At 57.1% G+C, this 24,379-nt stretch overlaps 1 protein-coding gene across 2 annotated transcripts in view; it reads right to left on the bottom strand.

Moving 5' to 3' along the window:
• The window catches only part of LOC122474681 (DAB2 interacting protein), a 188,312-nt gene that overhangs the window by 163,656 nt on the left and 277 nt on the right, over positions 1–24,379 (bottom strand). The window contains exon 1 of one of the 2 annotated variants that reach the window (XM_043565709.1): positions 2,360–2,536. The exons of the other annotated variant lie outside the window; for it this stretch is intronic. The gene's annotated coding sequence lies outside the window, so the exon portion shown is untranslated. Of the gene's footprint in view, positions 1–2,359; positions 2,537–24,379 lie in introns of those variants that run through there. 2 annotated transcript variants of the gene reach the window in all.

The raw sequence follows: 24,379 nt of genomic DNA, 5'->3' as shown, positions 1-24,379 counted from the left end.
GGGTGAATGCACACATGTATACACACTCATGGGCACGCACGACATGGGCCAGCACAGGACGAAAATAACGATTAGAAGCAAGGGCTCTAAAGGCAGATGCTGGGTTTGGGATGCAGCTCCGCTCCTTAGGGGTTGTCTGACTTTAGGTAAATCTCGAGACCTCTCTGAACCTGTTTCTTCACATGCGAAATGAGGATAAGAAAAGAAACCAGCCTGGGGCGCCCGGGTGGCTCAGTCTGGTTGAGCCTCCGATTTTGGCTCAGGTCATGATCTCATGTGAGTTCAAGCCCCACATCGGGCTCTGGGCTGACAGCTCAGAGCCCGGAGCCTGCTTCGGATTCTGTGTCTCCCTCTCTCTCTGCCCCTCCCCCGCTCATGCTCTGTCTCTCTCGGTGTCAAAAATAAAATAAAAACATTTTTAAAAAATTTAAGAAAAGGAATCAGCCTCAAGGTGTTGTCCTGAGGGTAATGATATGTCCCAAGGAAATAATATGTGTAAAGCCCTCAGCACAGGACCTAGCGTATCATAAACACTCACTAAACGGTGCTACAATCATTGCCAAACTCAGCTCAGTGTGCTCAATGCCTAAGGGAAGAACAGAACAGCAGGCACCAGGGGACCACAGTGAATAATTGAGCCAGTAAGAGATGCCTGAAGGGTTGTACCAGAACCAGTGGGTAGAAGTAACAGGGACACAAATCTCCGCTCCACACAGGAAGGAATTTTTAACAGACTGGAGTTGCCCAATCATGAAACCAGCTGCCTAGTGGACTGTCACTAGAGGATCCCAGCTAAAAAGACTAGAGGTTCACCAAGTAGAGATACAGCACCAGGGAAGGAAGAAGAGAGGGTGGCCTAGAGCTCTTCAAGGTGACTTTCAGCCGGGTTCTACAGGTCAGTCCCTCTCCCTGTAATGCTGGTTAATTCGTGCATTTGCACTGCTCTGATATTTACAGCCCTTACCTCCACAAATCCAAAAGCGATGGGGAGAGCTCAGTGGTAGGTAGAAAGGCTGATGCCTTCTGAGCAGTTTACGTAAGGAGGGGAACGGATGCGGCTGTCTTAAATCTGAGCCCTCCAAACACTGAAATTGTATGCCTTGGAAGATATGGGCATGTGTGTACTTTTCTCAAAAGGGCTGGTTAAGAGAGGCTGGTTCACACCAACTTTTGAGAGGAGGGGAAACTGAGGCACATAGGGGCTGGGGGGGCTCCGGCAGCAAGGGGGCCCAATCTCCAGGATACAGATTGGAGCCCAAGGCTGTTGTCCTACGAGCCAGGTGCTTTCCAGGCCTTACGTTTCTTAAAGCCTCAGCACATCCCCCTGGGGTGAGATCTTTGAGCTCAGAGAGGTTAGGAACCTTCCGAAGGACACACAGCTAGTGAATGGCTGGGGTTTGCACCCAAATTCTCTGGGCCTCAGAGCTAGTGTTTGGTTTGGTGTTTAACTCTTGGCTGTACTGTCTGAGGTCAGGAAAACACAGAAAGGTGTTTGGCTTTTGACACTGAGGGCAAATGATGTTAAAGAAGATGATCCCCATAGGTGATACGCTACCTATTCCTCCACCCTCAATTAAAATTAAATTCAAATCAAAATTGATTTCACCCCTAAACAGCAGAAGGGGGGCAGGAGGAGAGGGGCTCAGCTCCCATATGACTCAAGCCAGACAGCTCAAAAGAATGGAGCATCTGGAAACCAGAAAGCTCAACCATTCCCACTAGGCTGCGATCTGGAACCTAGACGGGTTTGGTCCCTGCTGCTACCCTGCTTAGCTCACCGTTCAGGGCAGCCCAGGAAGCCAGAAAGAGACCTCTCTTCAATGACCCCGCCCCCTGAACAGTGAGGAGTGGCTACCGGTGGAACAAAACAACACCTAAAACTTGGGTGCCCGGGGGTGCCTGGCTCTGGGATGAGAGGAGTGGCTGTTCAATTACCAACCCCCAGGGTGAGCTGAGGAGGGTCTGAAGTTTGGGGGGACCACTGGAAGCACTGGGGTTGGGAGGCTGGAGGAAACCCCCCACTCTAAACGCGCCGCCGGCTGCAGGCCCCCAGCTGGGGTCCCATCCTTGTTACCTACCCCCGCCCCCCTCCGCGGTTCTCTCCCCAGGACCCAGTGATCAAGGCCCGGCGCACGGGGAAGTTAAAAGGGTCATCGCACCTGGCAAAGATCCTTGGGCGGCACAGGAGGACTGTAGGGTAGAAGAGGGTTAAGTAAAAGCAAAGTCGCAGCCCCCTCCTCAGTCCGGTCCCCCCCCCATACCTTCCATTAGGGCCCCCGGATCCTCTCGGACCCTCTCTGGGACCCTTGCAAGCCCCGGGGTCCCCCCCTCACACCGGCGCGGGGGCCCTAGCGCTTACCTCTACGCGCCGGCCGGGCCGCTGGGCGCTGCCATCCTGAAGGCTCCGGAGCCCGAGCCGCACAGGGCCAGGGTCACGAGGCGGCGGGGTCGCGGGGTCGCGAGGCCGCAGGAAAGTTTCCGTAGCGCCAGCCAGGCGGAGCGGGCCAAGCCGGCGGCGGGCCCGGCAGGAGCGCGCTCCGGCCGGCTCCGCGCCTCCGCCTGTGCCGCGCTGCTCGGGCTCCAGGGCTCCCGGGCTCCCCCGGCCACCCGGCCGGCCCAGCCCCGCCAATCGCAGGCCCCGCCACCCGCAGCTCCGCCCGCCGGGCCGGGACCCGGCGGAGGCGGGGAGGGGCGGGGCGGGGGCGCACCTGTTTGGCCAATCGACCCCACTCCTGCCACCCCGCCCCGGCCAGCCTTCCAGACTGAGCAAGTCCGGTCCCTTCAGCTCTCGGCACACGCCCCCTGTCCGCTCTCGGACCCGGGATCCAGGCCGGGCCACATGCTCCCCTCCCTCCCCTTCCCGGTCCCAGCCGGCCGTCTCAGCCAGCCCGCCGAGGCCCTCCGTGCGGCCGGGCTGCGCTCCTTCCCCAGCCCCCGGGACGTCAAAGACAAAATGCCGGCTTCGGGCTGGGGGCTGGGGGGGTACAGGTCTGAGGACTGCACCGCGACTCTGCCCACCCCTCTTCTGCTCAACACCCTCCTCTCCCACAAGGATTCGCGCGCGTCCTCGGGCCCCTTACACTTCGCGGTGAGCTTGCCTGGATCCCCGACCGCGGGGGCCGCGGGGCTGCTGCGGGTGCAAAGCTCTGGGACCGGATGGCAGGTGAGGGAAGGTCCCGGGGAAGGCCCTTGCAGCCCTCCCACCAACATAAACTCTCCAGAGCCCCATCTGGATTCGGGCCAACTTCTCCAGAACGCTTGCGATCGGCGGCAACGGGTTCCCCCAACTTCTCTCGGGGTCACAGCGAACACTAAAGCTTGACGATTTTGTTGTTCCCATTTTCCAGACAGGAAGACTGAGGCCGAAGGGAAGCGAACGCTTCTCAGACGTGGTGGCCGGACTGAGACTTTTTCAAACTAAAGGTGAGTTTGCAGAGAGCGCCTGGCTTCACTCCCGGAGCCTGGCGCGGATGCCTGGCCTCTCTCCCTCGCTCGCCCCCCGCCGCGGGCCCGGGGTGGGGAAGGAGAAGGAGGCCCCCGCCAAGTGTCCGGGAAGAGCGGGGGCACGCCCGCCGCCGGCCCTGCCTTACCTCGGCAGCAGAGCGGGTCCTCGCAGAGCGCGCCGGCCGGAGGCCCCAGCAGGGGCAGGGAGGCCCAGGCGAGCGCACGGGAGGCCCCGCCGCCGGCTCCCATCCCGGACGGCCTCGGCCGCTCCTCGGCCCGCTGGCCTGCCACCCTCCGCGGCACCTGTGGGGACGGCACCGTGCCCGCGGCTTCCTCCGCGGCCTCGGGGGCGGGACTGGGCCAGGCCCGGGGTGGGGCGTCCGGGGCTCCCCCGGTTCCTCGGACTGTCGCGGCCCGGGACTCCCACAGTCGCGGCCCCGGCTCCGGGCCAGCAGCGCGGGGCAGGGCGCTATTTTTAGCCGGAGCTGTTCTCCCAGTTGGACAGACAGAACCAGTTAATTCGGCCGCTCGGGAAGGGCCTGCACCGGGAGCTCCCCGGAAAGGCAGCCGCAGCTCTGCTGAAAGCTGATCCTTCACATTCCTGCCTCTCGAGGCGGGAGGGCGAGGGCGGGAGGGGTGGGGGGGGGGTCGCCTCTAATTCCCCCCCCCCCCCCCCGGGGAAGCCGGCGTCTCTCTGAAGGCAGCCCTGGGCCCCAAGTTCGCGCCCCACATGGGGCTCTCTAAATTGACTCTGAAACTCCACCTGCCTTCCTCCTGCTGTCCCCCAGGCTTCAGCTCACTTCCCATAAAATGTCCACCTAGGGTCCCACCCTTCCTACTGGTCTCCAGCACTGGGGAGAGGCCCCCCTCCCCCCCACCAGAAATGAGATCTGAGCCCCAACATCTTCAGAAGCTGGCACACTCACATGACTCGGGAGCTACCTGTTGAAAGAAGGAAGAGTGAAAAATCCTGTATGAGATGAGCCAGAGGGTCAGGTAGAGGTCCTCCGAGCCTGGGCTATATGGGGTAGATGGACAGGGTGGCTTTGGAATCCCACAGAAGCCCTAATCCAACATCTTCCGGTTGTGTGACGTTGGCAAGTCTTCTCACCTCTGTGCCTCAGTTTCCTTTCTGCATAAGGGAGTCTTAGCAGCCCAAGAGACAGCATGTGAGAAAGTCTTTGCAAAAAAAAAAAAAAAAAAAAAAAAAAAAAGCCAGGTGGGCATGTTCATGTAATGAGTGATAAAGCAATGCATTTATAGATGAATAGGCCAGTGGACTAGAACGGAGGCTGCATAAATAGACCGACACATGTATGGAAACTTGACATGTGGCAAAAGTGGTGTCACAAGTCCCTGGGAAAAGGGTGAACTCTTCAGAGGGACTGGATGTCCATGTGAGGGAAAAAATGAGGGGGAGTCCCTACCTCAGGCCATGCATTAAGAAAATCAATCCCAGGTGGATTCAAGACTTAAACACAAAGAACTTGTGTAATAGGGAAAGATTTCTTAAAGACCCCAAAAGCACAAACCATCGAGGAAAAGATTGATACCCTTCGTTAAAGTATAAAACTCCTGGGACACAGTATCCAAAACCTACAAAGATCTTCTACAAATCGATTCTCAAAAGAAACAAGAGCAAGTTGAGCAAGACATGGGAACAGGCAATTTGAAGAAGGGAAACCGTGCATGGCCAGGAAACATATGAATTCGCAGAGAACCTCCCTCTTAATCAGGGAAATGCAAGATAAGACCCCGGGGAAGCGGCATTGCACACCCCTGAGATCAGCAGAGAGCAAAGAGGTAGGAGGCCAGAGGGTTGATGAAGACGTTGCCCACAGGGAATTCTCACACACTGCTGGGAGAAGGGGAAATGGGGGCCACCACCCTGGAAAACAATTTGACGGCATCCGGAAATGTTGAAGATGGGTAATATACCCCGGTGACCCGGAGAACTTGGCTTCTGGGATAAACCTGGGGCTTGCTCATCGCCACAGTGTTTAATCCTCATAAAGAATCGGAAGCAGCCTCGGTGTCCATCAGCGGAAGAAGGTACAAACAAAGGGTGGATCAGTCAGTGAAGTTTTATACGGTAGTGAAAAATGAATGGAGGTTCCTTACGAAGCCTAGGTTGGGGGATGGGGAGCAAGTTCCAGAAGATCACATTGGATGAGATCATTCCTGGAGATTTTTAAAACGTGAGAAACAAAACGATGCCATATATTTCCAGGAATGCCCAGTTTGGGCAAAAGTATGAAGAAATTCAGAAGAGTGATAAATACACCATTTAGTGAAGTGTTTGCCTCGGGGCGGGGAGAGGGAGATGGGAAGGATGGTGGGAAGGGGCTTCATCCATATTGGTTAAGGTTTCATTTCTTGACCTGGGTCAAGGTACTTAGGTGTTTGTTTTACCCTTTGCGACCTTTTATTTAAAACCTCTTTTTAAAAAAAAATTTAATGTTTATTTATTTTGTGTGTGAGAGAGAGAGAGAGAGAGAATGAGGAAGGGGCAGAGAGGGACAGAGAGAGAGAGAGAATCCCAAGCAGGCTCTGCACCATAAGCGCAGAGCCTGACGCGGGGCTTGAACTCACGAACTGCGAGATCATGACCTGAGCCAAGATCGAGAGCCGGGCGCTGAACCCACTGAGCCATCCAGGCGCCCCCCTTCATAACCTTTGTTTAAAGGGACGGAGCAAGCAGGGTGGTACAAAATATAAAATCCACATCAAATGCAGTCCTGCTCTGAACTCCACTTTCCGGATTTAAATAATGTGGCCATCACGTCTGCGAAGCGCTTGGCACAAAAGCATGACTCATGGTGAAGTGCTCTGTAAAACTCGAGAACGTGACTAGCCTGCTCCTCAGACTCCCCCGGGATCCTCCCAACCCTAGTCCCAACCAGCCGAGACTCCCCCACTCCGTGCAACTAGAGCTCCCAAGCCCCTCAACCTCTGGCATGCCTTCATGCCTTTGCACAAACTGTTTACTCCTCCTGGAGTGCCCGCCCCTACCCCCTGCCCACCGCTTCTGTTACCGTCCAGCGCTGGCATTTCAGCCCGTGGACAGCCTCATCCACTCTCCCAGGCAGAGGCTTCTCATAGCATCCACCCACCCCCGTCCGGGTCTATCACATTGTGGATTATTGCACCTGGTTGTGGATCTGTCTCCTCCCCGGGCAGACTGGGAGCCCCTCCAGGTCACGAACCTTGTCACCTGCATAAGACCTCGCCTCGGGAAGGTTGCATGAAGGAACAAAGGGGGCGAGCGGACCCAAACACTCAGAAACGAGAAAGGGTCATGCCAAGCCCTCAAAAAGAAAGCGATCCCACTGTGCCGACTGACTCCCTGGTCTTCACTGCAGTGTTCTTGGGAGGTCATGTGACTGTTGGGGTCAGAGACACCTGGGTTCACATCGAGGCTCCTCTGAGCCTTGGCTTCTGTGTCTGCACAACTACGATGTGATTAGGGCTTATTGCAAAGGGTTCTCACGAAGATTCGGTGAGGTAATAGAGGCAAAACGCGTGACCCCATTTGGGGAACAGGTAGCAATTATGTGAATATTGGCCAAGAGGAGGATGTTTGCGGGGGAAGGTGGAAGGGACCCAGTTGGCTTCCCATGAAAGGAGGAGGCGGGGGAAGAAACCGCCAAGGAGTGTTCTCCAGCTCTGCACAAACACAAGCACCTGGAAGTTGGCCCAGGTGGTGGGAGGGGCAGAAGTGTGCCCCGAGTTAGTGCTCCTGGTGCTCTTTCCTCCTGTCCTTTGTGTCACCCCTGGGTGAGGGGCCGCAGAGCATTTCAGAACCAGAGACCCTCCTCCCTGTCTCCCCACGTCCACTCTGGCCCCCTCCAATCTGTTCTCGCACGTAGCCCAGGGATCTCAATCTGGACCTGTCTCTCCCTCGCCAGCTTCCATCTGTAGGGGCGACAGAGCCTGCGGCACCCTCCCCGGGGACGCGTCTCAGGCGCTTTACCAAATGCGTTGTCGGCACTATATATGCAAAATCCACATATGTCCACTCGTCGGGAGCTTCTGTCAAGGCGACGTACAGGATGGCAAATTGCTGATGGTCCACACTCCAGAAGATGAATTGGCCGGTGTTACATGTTATGCGAGCAAACAAATACAGGGAGTCCACCGGGCTGTGTGGCCACTGGGAAAGAACAACACCGTGTGCTTCACGGGTTCAGATGAGATTTTCTGAACTAATGAGCCGATCCTCTTTGATCCAGATCTCACTGGACAATGTCATATTATCCTGGTGACACAGGCTACTGGTGGCACTTTGTCCTATGCAAATGGCCACGCAAGGCGGAACGCTGCCCAGAGTAAGGTCTGCCATGTCAGGGCTCCTCAGGGAGGTCACCAATGGCCTCCCGGTTGGAAACGGAAGGACATTTCTCTGACTTTATCTCACCTGATGATGGCGGTGAGATTCAAAATGACATCGACGGAGACATCATGTGATGAGGACCCAGGCTGGCAGGAACCCAGGGCAGGGGTGCCGTGAACGGAGGGAGAGGAGGCAACAAAGGGAAGCTTGGATGTGTGAGGGGGGCAGTGAGGGTCACAGAAGACAAACAGCAGAGATGTGTAAACCTCACCACCGCCAGAAAATGCAACCGGAATTAGACAGAGTGGACCACACATCTGTGACCCTGAAGTGGAGGATGGCTCTGGTTCCCAGGGTGACCCTGTTCCGAGGGGCACAGCCATGCCCGGTTTAGTCAGCCTGGAAGCTTTCCTTCCATCCCTGCCCTCCGTGAATTCCCCAAGTGCCCAAGTCAGGGTCAACTGCCAGGAAGAGAAGTCAACGCCACCACTGTCCACGGATCAGCTCCCCTGTGCACGGACCCCGGGGCCCACATGGCAGGAGCCCCCAGAGTGCTCATGACGGAGGTGGGTGGGTGGCCCCGGGAGCCCTGGCACCGCAGGCTGGGCTGCTGGCCCTGAGCGGTAGTGGCTCCAGGAAAGGCTTTTTAACGTTTTATGTATTTTTGAGAGACAGAGGGAGACAGAGCACAAGCCGGGGAGGGGCAGAGAGAGAGACACACACAGAATCCGAAGCAGGCTCCAGGCTCTGAGCTGTCAGCACAGAGTCCGACGCGGGGCTCGAACCCACAAACTGTGAGATCGTGCCCGGAGCCAACTGAGCCACCCAGGCCCCCCCCCCCCCCCCCCCCCCCCCCCCCCCCCCCCCCCCCCCCCCCCCCCCCCGGGAAAGGCTTTTAAGGAGATGGCCTCTGAGCGTGTCTTAAAGGAGCAGAGAGAGACATCAGCCAGGGGAAGGGGGAACAGCCCAGGCAAAACTATGGCAGTGTGAGGCTGCCCAGTGTGCTCAGGGAGTTCCAAGCAAGCAGCTGTGAGAGAGGGGGTAGGAAAAGGAGGCAGGGCTGGGGCATGAGGGGCCCTCAATGCCACACCCAGGAGCTTGGAATGTTCTGGGGTGGGGGAGGGGTGGATGCTGTCATGTGCAACCCAGCTCAGGGTTCAGGACAACTCTGAAGGGCCTTCCCTGCTCCGGGCCCTTCCCGGGCCCCACGTGGTGTGGGCAGAGGCCAACACTGTGACTACCTGACAGGTCAACTTCTTCTGCCTAGTCTGGCTTCCTGCCCTTCCCGCCTACAGGCGCTGAGCCATGGAACAGTCCCTGAAAAACCCCCTGCACGAGAGAGAATATGTCTCAGAGCCTGCCTCCCAGAAAACCCAGCCCATGAGGGGGAGCACGGGAGGCACTTGCTGTGCGTCCTGCTGACGGGAATGACCCACAAGAGGGGGAGAGGTGAGTGATATTCGCGGAAGCAGGCGAGATCTCAGGAGGGGCAGCGAGGCTGGCTCATCCTGAGACAGAAGCAGAAATTGGAGGCAATCTGGGGTGGGAATGGGGTCCGGAAATGGAGTGAGGCATGGCCTTAACTTTTTTTTTTTTTTCCTATGTGGCTGCAAGTGACGTTGGCTGCTCAGAGGAGGGACAGCTATTAGATAGATACTAGAATTACATAAGAAATTAATGATCATAGCGGGTGATAAATGTTGCCACAGCAGTAGTGAGGAATTCAGGGCTTCAAAGAGTGGATAGGAGTTGGCCAGGAGGTGTGCCCATCAGGGACAGTCGTATCAGGCAGAGGAAACAGCTGGTACCCGGAAGCCAGCTGGGCTAGGATTGCCAGATGAAATCCAAGATGCCCAATTAAGTGTGAATGTCATATAAACGACGAATAATTTTTTAGCGTAAGTCTGTCTTATGCAACACTGGGGACATACTTATACCAAAAAATCATCCATTATCATCCTTTATCACCTTCTGACCCTGTTCCTGCCAGCTGCCCACGAGTGGACCGCCCAGACTGTAGCCCAGGTACCGCTCAGATTCCACTGTATCCCTCCCGTTATCCAAACCCTTGGTTGTCATTTGAGGTCTCTATTGTCTGACCCTCGGGCGCTCTTCCAACCCCATCTCCCATCCTTGAAACCGCCCCCCGCTTTAATCTCCTGCCTCTGAGTTTTTGCCCCACTGTTTCCTCCACTACCCTACCATGCCCTCCCCAGGTCCACTCCTCCAGGAGGCCTCCCAGATTTCTCTGGGAGAATAGACATAATCCTCTCCGACAATCAGTAGCAGCCGCCCCTTGGGCAAGTCATTTCACATCTCTGAGCCTCCGCTTCCTGTGTCTCTAAAATGGGGACAGTACCACCTCTGTCAGGTTGCTAAGGGGACGAGAGACCATGTTCAGAGAGCACCAGGCACCGTCTGAAATGTGGGCACGTGCCCCCTGCGCGTGCCTAGATCAGTGCTGGGCACCCAGCGGGCACAAATACACATTCGCTGAATGGAACCGACTCAAAGGTCCTGAGCTTTTATAGTTTAATTTGCTTCTTGGAATTGCCATGCTCAACAGTGGAACTTAGACAAATTCAATTTCCTATATTAGGATGATCTGAAAAGAGATGAATAATGAAGCCACTGCTCTTCTGACTGCATAACAGGTTTCTCCCCCAGTTGGCAAGGGACCAAACCAGCTCCCCAGAAATGGCCCGTTTTAGAATCAAACATGGCGCCCGGCCTCTCCTGCTCGAAGCAGGTAATATCTGCCACACACATTTCTGCCTCAAGCCCTCCCAATCCCAGACCACAAAAGGTGATTTCTTATAACCATTAGCATAATTACCTGACTGCAACGCTACAGAGAAGCGATTAGATGAGCCTGTGATTTTTGCACAGTTATTTGTCTCAAGTAAGTCACCTGAAGTTCATCTGCCATCAGGATTCATGGCTGCATTCTGTAATCGTGGGGAATTATTTTGCTAATAACAGAGGTACCTTGATCTAATTTAGTTTTAATGCCAGGAGGTGCCCTCCCAGAATAATCAGCTCCAGGGCAATTCCAATTTCCCAGGTTTGTTACACGTTCTGGAGAGAAGATTCAATTCAAAGAGGCTGAAGTTTCTTCTTCATCACCCCAAGTCATCTAGGGGCGAAATAGAATCCTACTCCTGTGTGTTTGCAGAAAAATGCAGGGGGTCGAGCCACAGGGAGCGGGTGGCAGGGCGGTCCCAGCCAAGGGCAGCCGCGGGAAGGCACCACTAATGGGTGACGACCACAAGGCATTCCCTGGGAGAACCCTCATTTTGCTTGCATTCATTCATGCCCTCATTCATTCTTTTATCCCATTCTGGGCTCTCTCCTCTGCAAGACCTAGTCTCTGCTATTGTTTGAAATCAAAGATTGATAACAAACACTTAGGCGGCCCCGTTCTAGGTACTTTATGCTTATTAACTCATTACTTCCCATCAGGCAGGTGCGTGCGACTGTTACGCCTATTTTACAGATGCAAAAGCCGAGGCAGGGAGGTTATGACACTCGCCTCAAGCCACACAGTTAGTAAGGGGCGTAGCTGGGGTTTGATCCTTAGATTGTGAGCTCCCTCAAGTTCATGTACAAGGAAGGACCCTGAGCCCACCAGGACCTGTTCAGCCCCTACTCTGTGTTCTCATGTACCCCTCACAACAACTCTGATATGGGAGTATCGTTAGTCCCATTTTCTTGAGGAAGAAACTGAGTCTCAAGAGGAGGTTAAGTTGGCCCAGGTCAGGTGAGTAAATGGAGGCGTTGAGGCTTGGCCCCTGAGATTCTGATTCTCTATCTGCTGCTACTCTGGCTGAAGCCAGGAAGGCTGTGTAGCATCTTTGAACAGCTTTGGAAACGGGGCCAGGTCGAGTGCAAGTGAACCGCGGGCACGGTGGCCAGCCACCCAGCTCAGCTCTTCCCTTCCCACTCTGGAGCAGTTCCTCTGTCCCACCCACCCCCCTCACCCCAGCAACCGGTGTCCTTTGCCGCCATTCGGTGTTATCAGACCAAACCTGCTTCCAGATTCCTACTCTTCAATCACATTCATGCTCTCAGCAGAGAGGTGTGGGTTCCAGCAGGAAGGGCCAGGAGGCTGACGTGGCTCTGCCATTCCATTCCTCCCTCGGCCTTGGCCTCCCCATCTATTTGAGGAGGTGGGTTCTTTTCAAACCGACGGAGCTACCGAACCCTCGTTTCAAATGAAAAATTTTACGCAAGCCCGGTATTCAGGTCAGATGAAAGCCGGCTGCTCTGAGCGGAGCTGAGTTCGGGGAAGAGGGGGGGTCTCTCTTATTTTGGCATCTTATTGGGACCCCCCCGGATTCTTCCAACAGTTGGAAAACCCCTGGCCTGGCCAGAGTCTGTTGACTCTTGAGGTTCTTAGGACTACAGAATCTGAGCTCCACTGATGGCTGACAATACCCGCAGTGCAGGTGGTCAGCTAAGTCCCTCCCTGGGTGTCCCCGTCCCCCTGAACACCTGTCCTGCCTTGATAGGGGCACCCAGGGCCAAACTCAGGAGGGGCATGGCAGCAAGGCCAGGTTGTGCCCAAGGCCCTGCCTCTGGAGCGATGAGCTGTCCGGGAGCGTGAGCACAGAGAAATGATATCCGCCTGTCCACACAGGCCCGTGGGGTCAGCCTGCCGGGCACACTCACTGGTGACCGTGAGGAGAGGCTAGTCCCCTCCCACTGCTGCCTATGTGTTGTCTCTCTCTTGTCTTCTCCCTTCTCTAAAAACATGTTTTTCATCCCTCCCTCTCTCTCCTTCCTTCTAAAATGCTCAGCTTTCTTTTTCCGGGCCTACGGCTGCAGGGGGTGCGGGCCCAGGACGGAGGCTTCACACACAAAGACAGCTGCGTCCTGGAGCAATCAGCACTGGCAATCGCAGGAGCTGGGACCGCCTCCTGGAGGCATGGGTCACCAAAGGGCACCGACGCACGTGTGGGAGTTAGCCCAGTTCGGGGACACTGCAGGTGGGAGGATGTGGGCGCCCCAGGCTCAGAAGAGAGGCCTGGAGAGGCTGTCAGTCCCCGGGCGTGGCTGAAGTGTGGACTTGCGGGGTGGGGGCGTGTGGCAGGTGGAGTGAGACAAGCACCCTCGAAAGGCTGTCCCAGGGCTGTGGGCTGGTCCTGAGGGTCGTGGGGAGCCAGGAGCGATGGGGAGATCAGTGCACATTTCAGAAGCTCATCTGGCTGCACACTCGTTTGGGGCAGGGGGGAGGGGGGAGATTGTGAAAGTGGGGCTTTCCTTCCCCTTGTCACCACCCCCTCCCCTGCCCTTACCTTCCCTCAACATCCTCCATGTGGTCCTGTTTCGCTCTGAGACATATCCTGCGCACAGAAGAGAATAGGGGCTTTGGGCGGCCGGCTGTCCCACCTTGGCCTGGCCCCCAGCTTGGAATGCAGCCCTTGACCCCTTCACCCCCAGGACCATGGGGTCAGAATGAGTTGGAAAGTCCATGCAGATTGGCTGGGATGCTTTGATTTTAGGCCCTCTGTTTGTGAACAGGAACTCAAGCAGAAGGTTAGCTTCCCCACCCCCTTCTAGTCCTTTCTATCCAACTCTGGGCTCTGACAGCCCCTGCCCCAGCCTTGCAGCCCCTCTTGGCTCTCGGATCACTGCCTTCCCACCCCCCATGCTGCGGTGGGGGAGGGGGAGGTTCCATCCCCAAACACAAGCCCTTTTGTCCCACCACTCAGCTGGGCATCTGCGTTGGCATCCAGTGGGCATCCACACTCACTTAGCCTGGGGCGGCTGCAGGACGAGGTGGGCACTGAGGGGCAGGGACTAGGGGCAGGAGTGCAGGCGATTGCTGGCTACATTTTGGACCCTGCCCCTCCCCTGCTCAAATCCCTTCCAGGGCTCCTGCTTACTGCGGGACGTCATCCTTAACCAGGGGCGATTTTATCTCGCAGGGAACATTTTTCAATGGCCGGAGACATTTTTGATTGTCACCACTTGGGCTGGGGGAGGGGCAGGACAGCCGGCTGGACAGAGTTGTCTGGCCCTAAATGTCAATAGTGCCAAGGCTGAAGGTCCGACCTGAGGGTAAAGCTCCCCCCGCCACGTCTTCACTCATCCCCCTCCCCCGCCCGCCCCCCAGCCTTCCCAGCAGTCACTCCCAGGCTTCCGGCCAAACCCTCTAGAAGCTCATTCCCACCTCAGTCCCTTTGCTTCTGCTGTTTCTCCTGCTGAGGTGCGCTCCCTGCTGCCCTCCACTTACCTAAGTCTCATTTCTCTCCACCCCCTCTACCTGTGGGGGCTCTCCCCTGCTGCCCGCGCCAGCTGCCTCTCCCCGAAGCCGGCTCTGACTGCATGGTGCCCTGATTCCTCCCTTCACCTGACGGCTTTGGCCCTCCCAAGTCTCAGCCGGCACATCTACGAAACGGGTGGGACAGGCAGGTGGCGACAGCCCCTCCTGCTTCTGCCCGGGACGCTGGGCGTACGGGGCACTGTGTGTTGGCGCACGGTGGGACCCATGCGGGCTTTGGAGTTAGCGGGCCAAGGTTCGAATCCTGACTTGGCCACTTCCTAGTAGGTTAATCGCCAAACGTCTCTGTGCCCCAGCTGCCTCCTTTGTAAAATGGGTTTTCCAGAGAGAGTTCCATGTGCTGTGCGGTGTCCCGCCCCTGTCTTTGTTCCCTGGCTGGCTGGCTTATCTCGTCAAGATGCGCTGCCCTTCCTGGCCAATTTCAGATGGACAGCCACCTACTCCTGCCCTCCTTCTTCTCCCTAGAAGCTGAGCTTGCAGGGACTTTGGGGAACGGAGACCTCTGGAGCCTCAGCACTGGGGACCAGCTGAGCAGGCCTGGGTGAGTGGCCGGGAGCCCAACCGGCCTTCTTGGCTCCCCTCTCAGCTTCTCGGTCCCTCCCCAGGCTCGGCGGCTCCTGCTGGGACTGTGACCTCCCACAGGTGGGCAGCCACCCGGACTTAGCTGACCTGGCTCAGGGGAGGGGACACTCTGTTGCACAGAGGTGTAGATTGGGGGTCTTAGGGATTCGGGGGAGGAAAAGCACAGAAACAGACTCTTCAACACAGAGGAAAAACCGATGGTTGGCGGGGGGGGCAGGGATGGGCCAGATAGGTAGAGGGGATTCGGAGGGGCAGACCTCCGGTTATAAAACACCTAAGTCACAGGGATGAAAAGCATAGCGTGGGGAATAGAGTCAATAATGTTGTAATTATTTTGTTTGGTGACAGATGGTAAGCACGCTCACAAAAGTACATTTCGTAATGTATGTGATTGTCAAGAATCACTATCATGCGTACCTGAAACTGATATAACATTGTATTTCAACTTCAAGGATAGATAGATACATAGATACACAGATACATAGATACATGGATAGATAGATCAAACATGGGCCCCCCAGGCTCCATCACCCTCTTCCTCCAATTCCAGTGGCTGCCCCTTAGAATCACTATCGGGGGCAGAGAGACAGAAAGAGACAGAGGGACAGTGAGAGACAGAGAGATGGAAAGAGACAGTGAGAGATAGAATGAGACAGAGAGAAACAGAGCAAGAGAGAGAGATTGGGGGGGGGCCTGTCCATCCCCTCCATGCTATCCGAGGCTCAGTCTGGGGGAAGAACCCCAGATGAGAGCACACAGCTACCCTACTCACCCTCCACAGAGCTGGCGAAAGGCAAAGTTCAAGGCTGTCTGAGTAGGCACACTCCCGTGCACCCTGGCTTCCGGGCCATGGAGTTGGCATGGCCACTGGGTCAAGGATGGGCCTCACCTCCCTATCCGTCCCCATCCCCAACTCTGGGAAGATACCTGGAGGGAAAGCAGCCCCCCAGAGGGCCCCTTAGGGAGGCCCTGAATGCAACCCCCCTCTTCAGCTTTGGGAGGCCAGAGCGCAGCCACGCACCCTCCCTCCTGACCTCTCTGTCTACCTCGTGGTTCAGCCTCACACAGCGGTTCCCCTCCCTCCACTGCCGCTGCTCCTAGCAGCCGCCTTCTACCCCATCATTAGCCAAAGCAAGTGAGGCTGTTTATCTGAGATTTGGGTCAAGGGAGAGAGAGTCCAGGGCAGAGGTGGGGGTGGGGGCTGGCAGAAAGGCACCCCAGCTGCCATTTCAGGAACTGTGCAGCCTTCAGCTGGCTTTTCTGAAGCCCAGACCCGCTGGTTCTGGTGCAGAGTGGGTGGAAACTCTACGGGGCGGGGGGGGGGGGGCATGTGGGACCCTCCCACAGGCTCACAAGTTCACTCATGGGCTTTTGCAGACACGGCCAGCCAAGATGGAGACCCACTCACATGTACACCGTCCTACTCACGCAGGCTCATGCCCTCAACATGCATTCATGTGCACATACACACACACATACACACACACACACACACACACACACACACACACACGCAGGCACGCCAGGATGTAGGTCACTGGCTAGAGTGCCTCTGGCCGGGGGTTATGAGGATCCAGCCATCCGGCACATGCTTCTGGATTGGACAGAAATGAACCCCTCCCTTCGCCTGCCTCTCCCCTCTGCTCGCCTGAGTCAGCCTGACCCAAAGCCTCTCAAGGCTTCTGTTTGGTTTTCCCTAGAATCCCGCTGGCTGAGACTGCTGGGAACCAGCTCTATCCAGGGAGGGGCGGGGCTCCCGGGCCACATGGCTTTTTCCCATGTGTGTCTGTGTTGGCGGGGGGGATCCCTGTACAGGACAATGTGGAGGCTTCAAGAGACAGAGGGATGTGGCCCCACCTTGAAGACTTCCAAGGCATAGCTCATGAGATGCCTTAAGACTAGATGACGTGGTAAGGGCCAAGAGGATACAGTCGAGGAGAAAATAGAGCAGCCAAAGCCAGGCTGATCAGGGCTGCCTTCCTGGGGGAGGTGGCAGGACTTGGCTGGGCAGTTGAGTGAAGGTTCCACAAAACCTAGGGAAAGGAGTGGTCCTTACATAGCTGGGAAGACCCTAGATGCTTCTGTCCTCCACCCTGGAGCTGGGGCCTCTCCAGAGGTCAGGTCTGGAAGGACCGTCATAGAGACTTCTGTAGAAAACTCACCGATGGCCCGTAGGCTTTACAGACACAGCAAGCCCAGGACATCAATCCCCCTACTCCCCAGAATCTGCTCTTCCGCCCACATGCCCCCACACCAACATTCCTGCCACACAGGCCAGAGGCCAAGTCGTCCTGACCTCTTTCTTCACCCCACCCCCTTCAGCCTCCAAGTTTCCGGTCTGGCTGGTGGAACAGCTCACAGCCCAGAGGTGGAGACAGGCAGGGAAGCCAATGGACTATACTCATCTGTGTGTGGCGGGACAGCAGGAGGCCCAGGGTGCCCATGGGCTCAAACGAGGTAGTCGGGGAAGGCTTCCTGGAGGAGGTGACATCAGAGCTGACACCCAGGATGAGCAGGAGTGGCCAGGCTGGGGCAGAAGTAGTAGGGAGAGGTGTGATGGAAGGGTGGTCCAGGCAGGCAGCACAGCAAGTGCGAAGTGAGGGAGGAAGAGAAAGACAGCACATTCAGGGCAGGGATTAATTCATGCCGATGGGGCGTGGCTGGAGACGAGGGCAGTCACACCATCCTGGGCTCAGGCCGGCACTGCCTGGAGGCCATGTGAACGAGTTTACACTTTATCTGTTGTAGTGGGTGCCCTGGGGGACTTTAAGATGCCGGTGAGTGGTCCCCTTGGCTACACAGAGGAAGATGAGTCTGGGACACCGGTTGAGTTGGGGAGAGCCCGGAGGGGGTGAGGCAGCCCTTCTAAGAGTCCAAGGTGGGGCCTGGCCTCAGGTGGGGGCTGGGAGCTAGAGCTAAGGCAGGTCTCAGGACCACGCAGGAGGTAGAATGGACCTCGAGGAGTTCTGGCTCTTTCTCTCTCCGGCCCCCATCTTCCCATCGTGGAATGGAGGATGGGCAGGAGGCCCCCCAAAGGCCCTCTCCCTTGGCCTCCTCACAGCTGGGGCCATTTTCTGCTTGCTCCAGCCTCCCTGGGCTTCTGGAAGTGACCTCCGGGGAGGAATCCCGGCTGGGAGGGACACAGCCCTGGCTTCAGGAGGCCTGGGGTGGTGTCGGCCACCCAGGGCACATCCAGCCGGCAGAAGGAAACGCCATAGCAGTCCTAGGCTGGGCCAGCCCGAGGCAGTGGCCATCCAGGACAACTTAAGAAGGAATGATGTATTGGCGTGGTCCTCACAAAACTCCTACTGTCCCCAGCCCACTGAGGAGGTCAAGGCCCAGAGAGCCAAGCGGCCCGGGATGGAAGCCTGGGTCTGTGCACTCAGCACAGCGCAGCTCAGGAGGGGGCCCACCACGAGTGGGAGGGGAGGACAGGGGAGAGTGTCTTTGCTTTCTAAACAATAAGAGCTCCCAAATGAGCTCCCCCCACCTTCTCCCACCAGGAGCCTCTCTCCCCGGGGGACGCCAGCTCCTTTCTCCTGAGTTTTCTCCTGGCCCTGCCTGGCCCAGATCCAGACACAGGGGCTGCCCTCCGCATCCCCCTCCCTGGGCCCCACTCCCTGGCCTTCTTGTAGGGCCGCTCGGGCATGGGTACATAAATGATTTAAGCCCCTCCCGTCCATCCTCATTGTTCTTCTTTATTGACCATTCTTCCTGATTTAGCCTCTTCCCAGCGTCCCATGGGGCAAGAAGGCGTTTGTGTGTGTGTGTGTGTGTGCACTCCACCCCTTGTCCACCTGCCCAGCTGGGGAAGGTCAGAGGCCCAGGCATGACTGGCCAGCCGGAATGAGGCTTCCCTGGGACCCAGAGGGGTTTTGGATTGGGGGCCAGAGTATTCGGGGAGCAGCCCAGAGTGGTGGACAAAAGCACAGTAGTCTTGGGGGCATCTGGGTGGCTCAGTCGTTGAGCACCCATCCGACTTCGGCTCAGGTCAGGATCCCACAGTTGGTGAGTTTGAGCCCCGCATCGGGCTCTCGGCTGTCAGCGCAGAGCCCGCTTCGGATGCTCTGTCCAACCTCGCTCCCTGCCCCTCTCCTGCTTGTGCTCTCTCTCTCTCTCTCTCTCTCTCTCAAAAATAAAAACAAAAGCTTTTTTAAAAAGTACAACAGTCTTGGAGTCCTGGGTTTGAATTATGAGTGCCCCCGCTGGCGCTGGTGGCTTTGGGCCCTGCTAAGCCTCCACTGTCTCATCTGAGCAGTGGGGCTGTTCCTTCCTCTGTGAGGAGCCAGTGGCTCCATGGGGAAAACAGCACACAGCTGGCACATAGTAGGTGCTCATTAAATGGCGTCCCCACTCTGCCTCTCTGGCCTCCCTCCTTCCCCTGTGAAAAGGCCTCAGGTGGGAGTGCGGCTTCTCCTGCTCCTTCAGTTGCCAGCAAGCCCAGGGCAGAAACCCAGAACAAGATGGAAGGAACCGGGGTTTGGCATCCTTTCCCCACCCCCAGGGAGGCTAGGCTGGTATCATTACTTCAGTTTCACAGACAGGGAAACTGCAGCTTGCTGACGGCCCAGGTCTTTGCCCAAGACCTGTCGAGGTAGCTGAGTGGCCGAGCCAGGGGGAGGCCCCAGGCTCTTGTCCTCGAGAGGTAGGCCAGGCCTGAGAGGTACCCTTCCCCCCGCGATCCACCCGCATAGACACGGCCTCAGAGAAGGGCCTGGTGGCACTGGTTCAGAGCAAGTGCCCGCCACCTGACTCTCAGCTCTGCCATTCACTAGCTGTGTGACCCTGGGTGAGTCACTCAGCCTCTCTGAACTCGTTTGCTCGTCTCTAACACAAGAATGGTAACACCGACCTCCCAGGGTGGTGGATAGGGGAAGCGAGGTGATGAATGTGAGGCACACGGCCGGGCACAGAGCCGTTATTTTATGGTGATTGTCTATTTGTCACCAGCTGAGGCAAACCCATTGGATGACACCTCGGGTCCTCCGCTCACAGGAAGGGCCGGGGAGTGGTGACGTCAGACCCCTGACAGCTTCTAGCCCCAAATAGCCCTCTCTTTAGACTGACCCTGTTTGATCACAGCTGCTGCTGCTGCTCCCTGTTCCCAGCTGAGCTGACATCGCCTCTGGCTGTGGCTTCTGGCCCATCAGGCTGGTCCCCAGAGCCGTTTCAACAACCCCATCCCGAGGAGGCAGGATTTTCCCCCAGGGAAACGGATGGGCCTCCCGGGTGGCAGCTCCAGCTCAGTGACCTGGCTCTCAGAGTGCTCCAGGCTCTGGAGCAGCCTGGGTTCAAATCACTGACCTCCCTGTATGATCTTGGCCATCTCTTTACTTCCCCCGGCCTCAGTTTCCTCATCTGAGAATGGAGCTAACAGCAACCCAGCAGGTTTGTTGTGAGGACTCAAGCAGACAAAGTGCATAAAGGGCCACCTGGACAAAACACGCACACAACAGCATGGGTTTTCATGCCTGCAACACTAGGAAGTTTGTAAAATCGTCCCCATCCGCCCCCCTCCGCCCCCCCCCCCCAACTGGGGCAGGTGTCCTTCCTGGTTATCATCAGGAAGAAACTGAAGCTTCTGAGCTGCCTTGCTGGAATCCTGAGCCCCAGGATTTCCAAAGCAACCAGCCCCTTCTGGGAGCACTGATCCCAGCCGTCCGTCTGAGCCCACCTCCCTCTATGAATCACGGACCCCCCCCCCCAACAGGCGTCCAGTCTCATAAGTTTGACCTTGTCACTCCACTGGAGCCCTGAGACAGCCAAGGAGGCAAGCAGGGCACAGGCCAGTCTGCCCATTTGTCAGGCAAAGAAGTTGAGGCTGAGCAAGGAGCAGGGACCTGGTCCAGGCCACCTGATGACAAAGGGAGCCAGGATGAGGCTCAGGCCACAGGGAGGGAAGAGGGTGCCAAGGGCCGAGTCGGATCTAGAATCTCAGAGGGTCAGAGCTGGAACATCCAGGGGCGGCGGAGTGCGAATGAGCTAAGGAAACCAGCCCAGAGAAGGGGAGGAGGGGCACAGAGCCTGTCAGGGGCAGGATGCAGCTGACACCACTCACTCATTCACTTCTTCGCTTGTTCACTCATTCATTCACTCATTCATTCATACAGTGGATGCAGTAGCGAAGCAAAGACACAGCCCTTGCCCTCAAGGGTCTCATGGTCTTAAATGGGAGTCAGGCTAGTGAGCAGCCGATAAAAACATGCCCGTGTTGGGGAAGGACCAAGGTGTGCGTCAGTGCGTGGCAGGAAGGCCACATCTACACATCTGCAAAGCGGGGCAGTGGCAGGACTCTGTGAGAATCCGAAGAAAGAATGTTCTACATTCTGTGGCTTGCTTCCTGCTCTGCCCACGGTCAGGCCTCCCTCCTGTTTTCTTCCCCGGCCGTTGGAAAGATGGGAAGGAAGTGTTTGAGCTGCACTTTTCGTGTAGCCGAGGGGCCCACGCCAGAGAGGGTCAGTCAGATCTTGTCGGACCCTTGCCCTGGTTTACACACGGGGAAAACTGAGGCCCATCCACAAAGGGCTTCTTGCCTTCCTGCCTCTGCTTGTTGTGTAAAGAAACCCCTGTTCTTGTGTTTGCCACTCCTCTCGCTGTCAGCCCCTACTGGCCTTGCTCGAAGGGTCTCTCACCTCAGGACCACCCGCTAGGGCGCTGCTCAGCCCTGTCTGCTAAGACACCCTCAATATGGCCCCAGACTCCAGAACATTCATGTCAGTGGTAGGGGATAAGGCCAAACTCCTTTTAGCCCTTGAGCACCGGGTGAATGGAATCAAAGCTTGGGATATCCACCAGGTGGAAGAGACTCTTGCTTGGCTTGAAGCATGGAGGGGGGCCCACAGCTCCCCTTCCAGCTGCTCCCCTTCCAACCCACTGAAGTTCCTGAGTCCTCCAAGGAGCTCAGCTTGTCAACCTTGACCCAAAGCACCACCCTCACTGGAAATGTGGCAGAAACCTCAGAAGTTTCTCCAGCCTCCATGCCTTTGCACCTGCTGTCCATCTGCCTGGAATGCCTTTCCTCACCTCTTGGCCTGGGCCGACTGAATTTGTTCACTCACTCATTCAACAAGTACTGGCTGGATGCTTTCTACACAACAGACAGAGAGCTATGCTCTGGGGATAACAGCTGAGAACTTAGGGACCGGGGGACACGTAGAGTTTAAGCACACACACATGCACACATAATAATGTACAGTACAAATAGAAACAGGCCCTATAAAGGAAAAGAGAAACTAAGAGTGAGAGGTCATTGGATGGGTTGGGGGAACATGGTCTAGGGAAAGCATCTCTGGGGAGGTGACTTTTCAGTTGAGTCTGGGAACAGGAGCAGGAGGAGGAGTTAGCTTAGTGAAGAATGACAGGAAGAGTGTTCCAGGCAAAGGAAACAGCATGTGCAAAGGCCCTGGGGCTGCTAACTAATTGGTGAGTGCGAGGAAGTTCAGATCAGTCCAAGAGTGAGTGAGTGAGGGAGAAAGAGTCAGACCTCGCAGGGAGGCAGAAGCAGAAGACCTTGGTCAAGGGACCATGTGGGCAGCAGCAATAAGGAAGCGTCCAAGAAAAGGAGCCAGAAGAAGAGACTGAGAAATAGGAGGGAGAAAATCAGGAGAGTGGTCTATCCCAGGAGCCAGGTGAAGAAAGATTTCACGAAGGAGAGAGTCATCAACTTCTTCGGTGGAGGAGTTATCTTCTCCAGGAAGCCTCCCTCGACTCCTTGTGTAGGGTTAGGGGTTCCACAGTGCCCTGGCCTCCCCCATCAGAGTACTTTCCTCTCTCCCAGACTAGCCTGGAAACGTCACGAAGGCAGAGACAAGGTATGACTTATCTTTCCAACCCCCAAACTTAGTACAGGACCTGAAAGTGGCTTCTGTTAAATGAATGGGCATAGAAGCAGGGCTCAGAGAGGAAGTGACTCTGAGGCCACAGTTTTTCCTTTGCCGGCCTGGTCTGGCGGGACCAGGTCTCCGGCAGGAGAGCCCTTCAGCTCTGGCCCTCCCAGGCATGCTGGAGCCAGACCCCTCTGGGCTGGACCTGGGGCCACCCCCGAGGAGAGCCTGGGCTCTGCTCCGTCCCTGCCTGACCCCTTCCTAAGGCTCCCTCTGTCCCTTTCCTCTTCTTCTCGGCTCCTAGGTGCCCTACTGCCTGACCAGCTTCAGAAGGCCACAGGCTCCCACAACAGGTGAACACCACGTGCTGACTATGCACGGGGACCTTCAAGCAGGGGGCGAGCAGTCTCCGTTCCCAGGGTACCAGCCTTGCCCTGCCCGGAGGCTGCTGCTGCAAACCCAGGAAAACAGCACGTCGGGGCCAAGAGTTCCAGGTAGGGAGATGGAGTCCTGGGGCATTTGGAGCCTTGCTTGGCCATGGGTTGATCCCCCAGAGAAAGGTCTGTGCCCTCCGTGGAGTAACATCCAGGCATCGCTGTACCCGAGCTTCAGGTGAGCACCTCTGGGGGCCGGTAGGCCTGTCACGTGTCTCAGACTGCCTGCCCCCCAACCTTCCCTGGGGCGCTCATCACTGAACCCAGCCTCATATCATTCGTCTGTCTCCCATTCGAGGCTGGGAGCTCATCCAGGACAGAGGCCTCTCTGCTTCCCTCCCTCCCTCCCTCCCCCACCTCTTTCCTCCCTCCGTTCACGAAGCACAAACTATTCCTTAAGCCTGAGCCCTTCATTTCCGAACCCCTGAGCCTGACACGGAGCTTGGCACACTGGGGTCACCCAGCATGCGTCCACTGGCCACCTGACTGCCCAAATGTGCCAGGGGGCTGGGCCTTGCCAAGCTCCCCGGAGGATTGCAGCTCCGAACATGGCCAAGGGCCCCTCTCCCTGGAAAGAGCTGAGCTCCTGCAGGAAGAAGGAAATTTGGCCTTGAGTGTGTGTTGGAGGCCAGGCCTAGCTGGGGTGGGGGTGGGGGTGGGAGTGGGGTCCAGAGGGAGAACTCGGTTTTCTCAGCAGGAACTGTGGTCCCGGGGGGACCCGGGACCCTAAGAGGCTGATCCAAGCTGGGGTGAGGCCACTTCTCCACTGCACCCCCTCTAGGCCCACAGGGCCTCTCCCAGCTGAACCCTAAAACCTGCTGTGCCGCCCCCCCCCCCGCCCCACACCCTGCCACGGTCCCTCAGGCACCCCTGCCCTCCTGCCTTCCTCATGTGCACGTTGCCCAGAGACAGCCAAAGCACACTGGCATGCCAGGCAAGGGTACAGCAGCCTGGCCGGGCTGAGCAATAGGGGATTCAGTTGCCTGTGCCCCCCCCCCCCCCCGCACCGGGGCTCCAAGCCTGCAGAACCTGTCCCGGCCAAGCCATTCCTACAAGTCCTCCTAGGCTCTCGGCAAGGGCCCCCCGTCTCTGGCAAATGCCCCTCAACAATCTGCCCAGGGTTTCCGGGCACCCGGAGGCTGCAGCAGGGGCAAAGGCAGCTCCCTGGTGGTGGCCCCTGGGGCCCTGTAAAGCGGGGCGCGCTTTCAGCCTGGCTTTAATTACAGGGTGCGTTCCTGATGCCTGGTCCATCTATATTTATCTGCAGGATCTCACTAATTAAATTCCCCACAGCACCCGGCAGGCTTGGGGACAGGAGCGAGGCAGACAGGCAGGGGGGCTGCAAACTTCCTTCCTTTCCTTCTGAGCCAAGAGCACAACAGAAGCAGCCCAAAGTCCCTCTCCCTCCCCTGACCCTGCTAATGTCCAGATCTGAGGGGCTGCCCGTGGCTCCGCCCCGGGGAACCCTCCAGCCCTG

Source organism: Prionailurus bengalensis, chromosome D4 (assembly GCF_016509475.1).
Source record: "Prionailurus bengalensis isolate Pbe53 chromosome D4, Fcat_Pben_1.1_paternal_pri, whole genome shotgun sequence".
Classification (NCBI taxonomy): Eukaryota; Metazoa; Chordata; class Mammalia; order Carnivora; family Felidae; genus Prionailurus; species Prionailurus bengalensis.
Note: the sequence above shows the minus strand (reverse complement) of the source record. Positions and strands in the feature narration are given on the sequence as shown.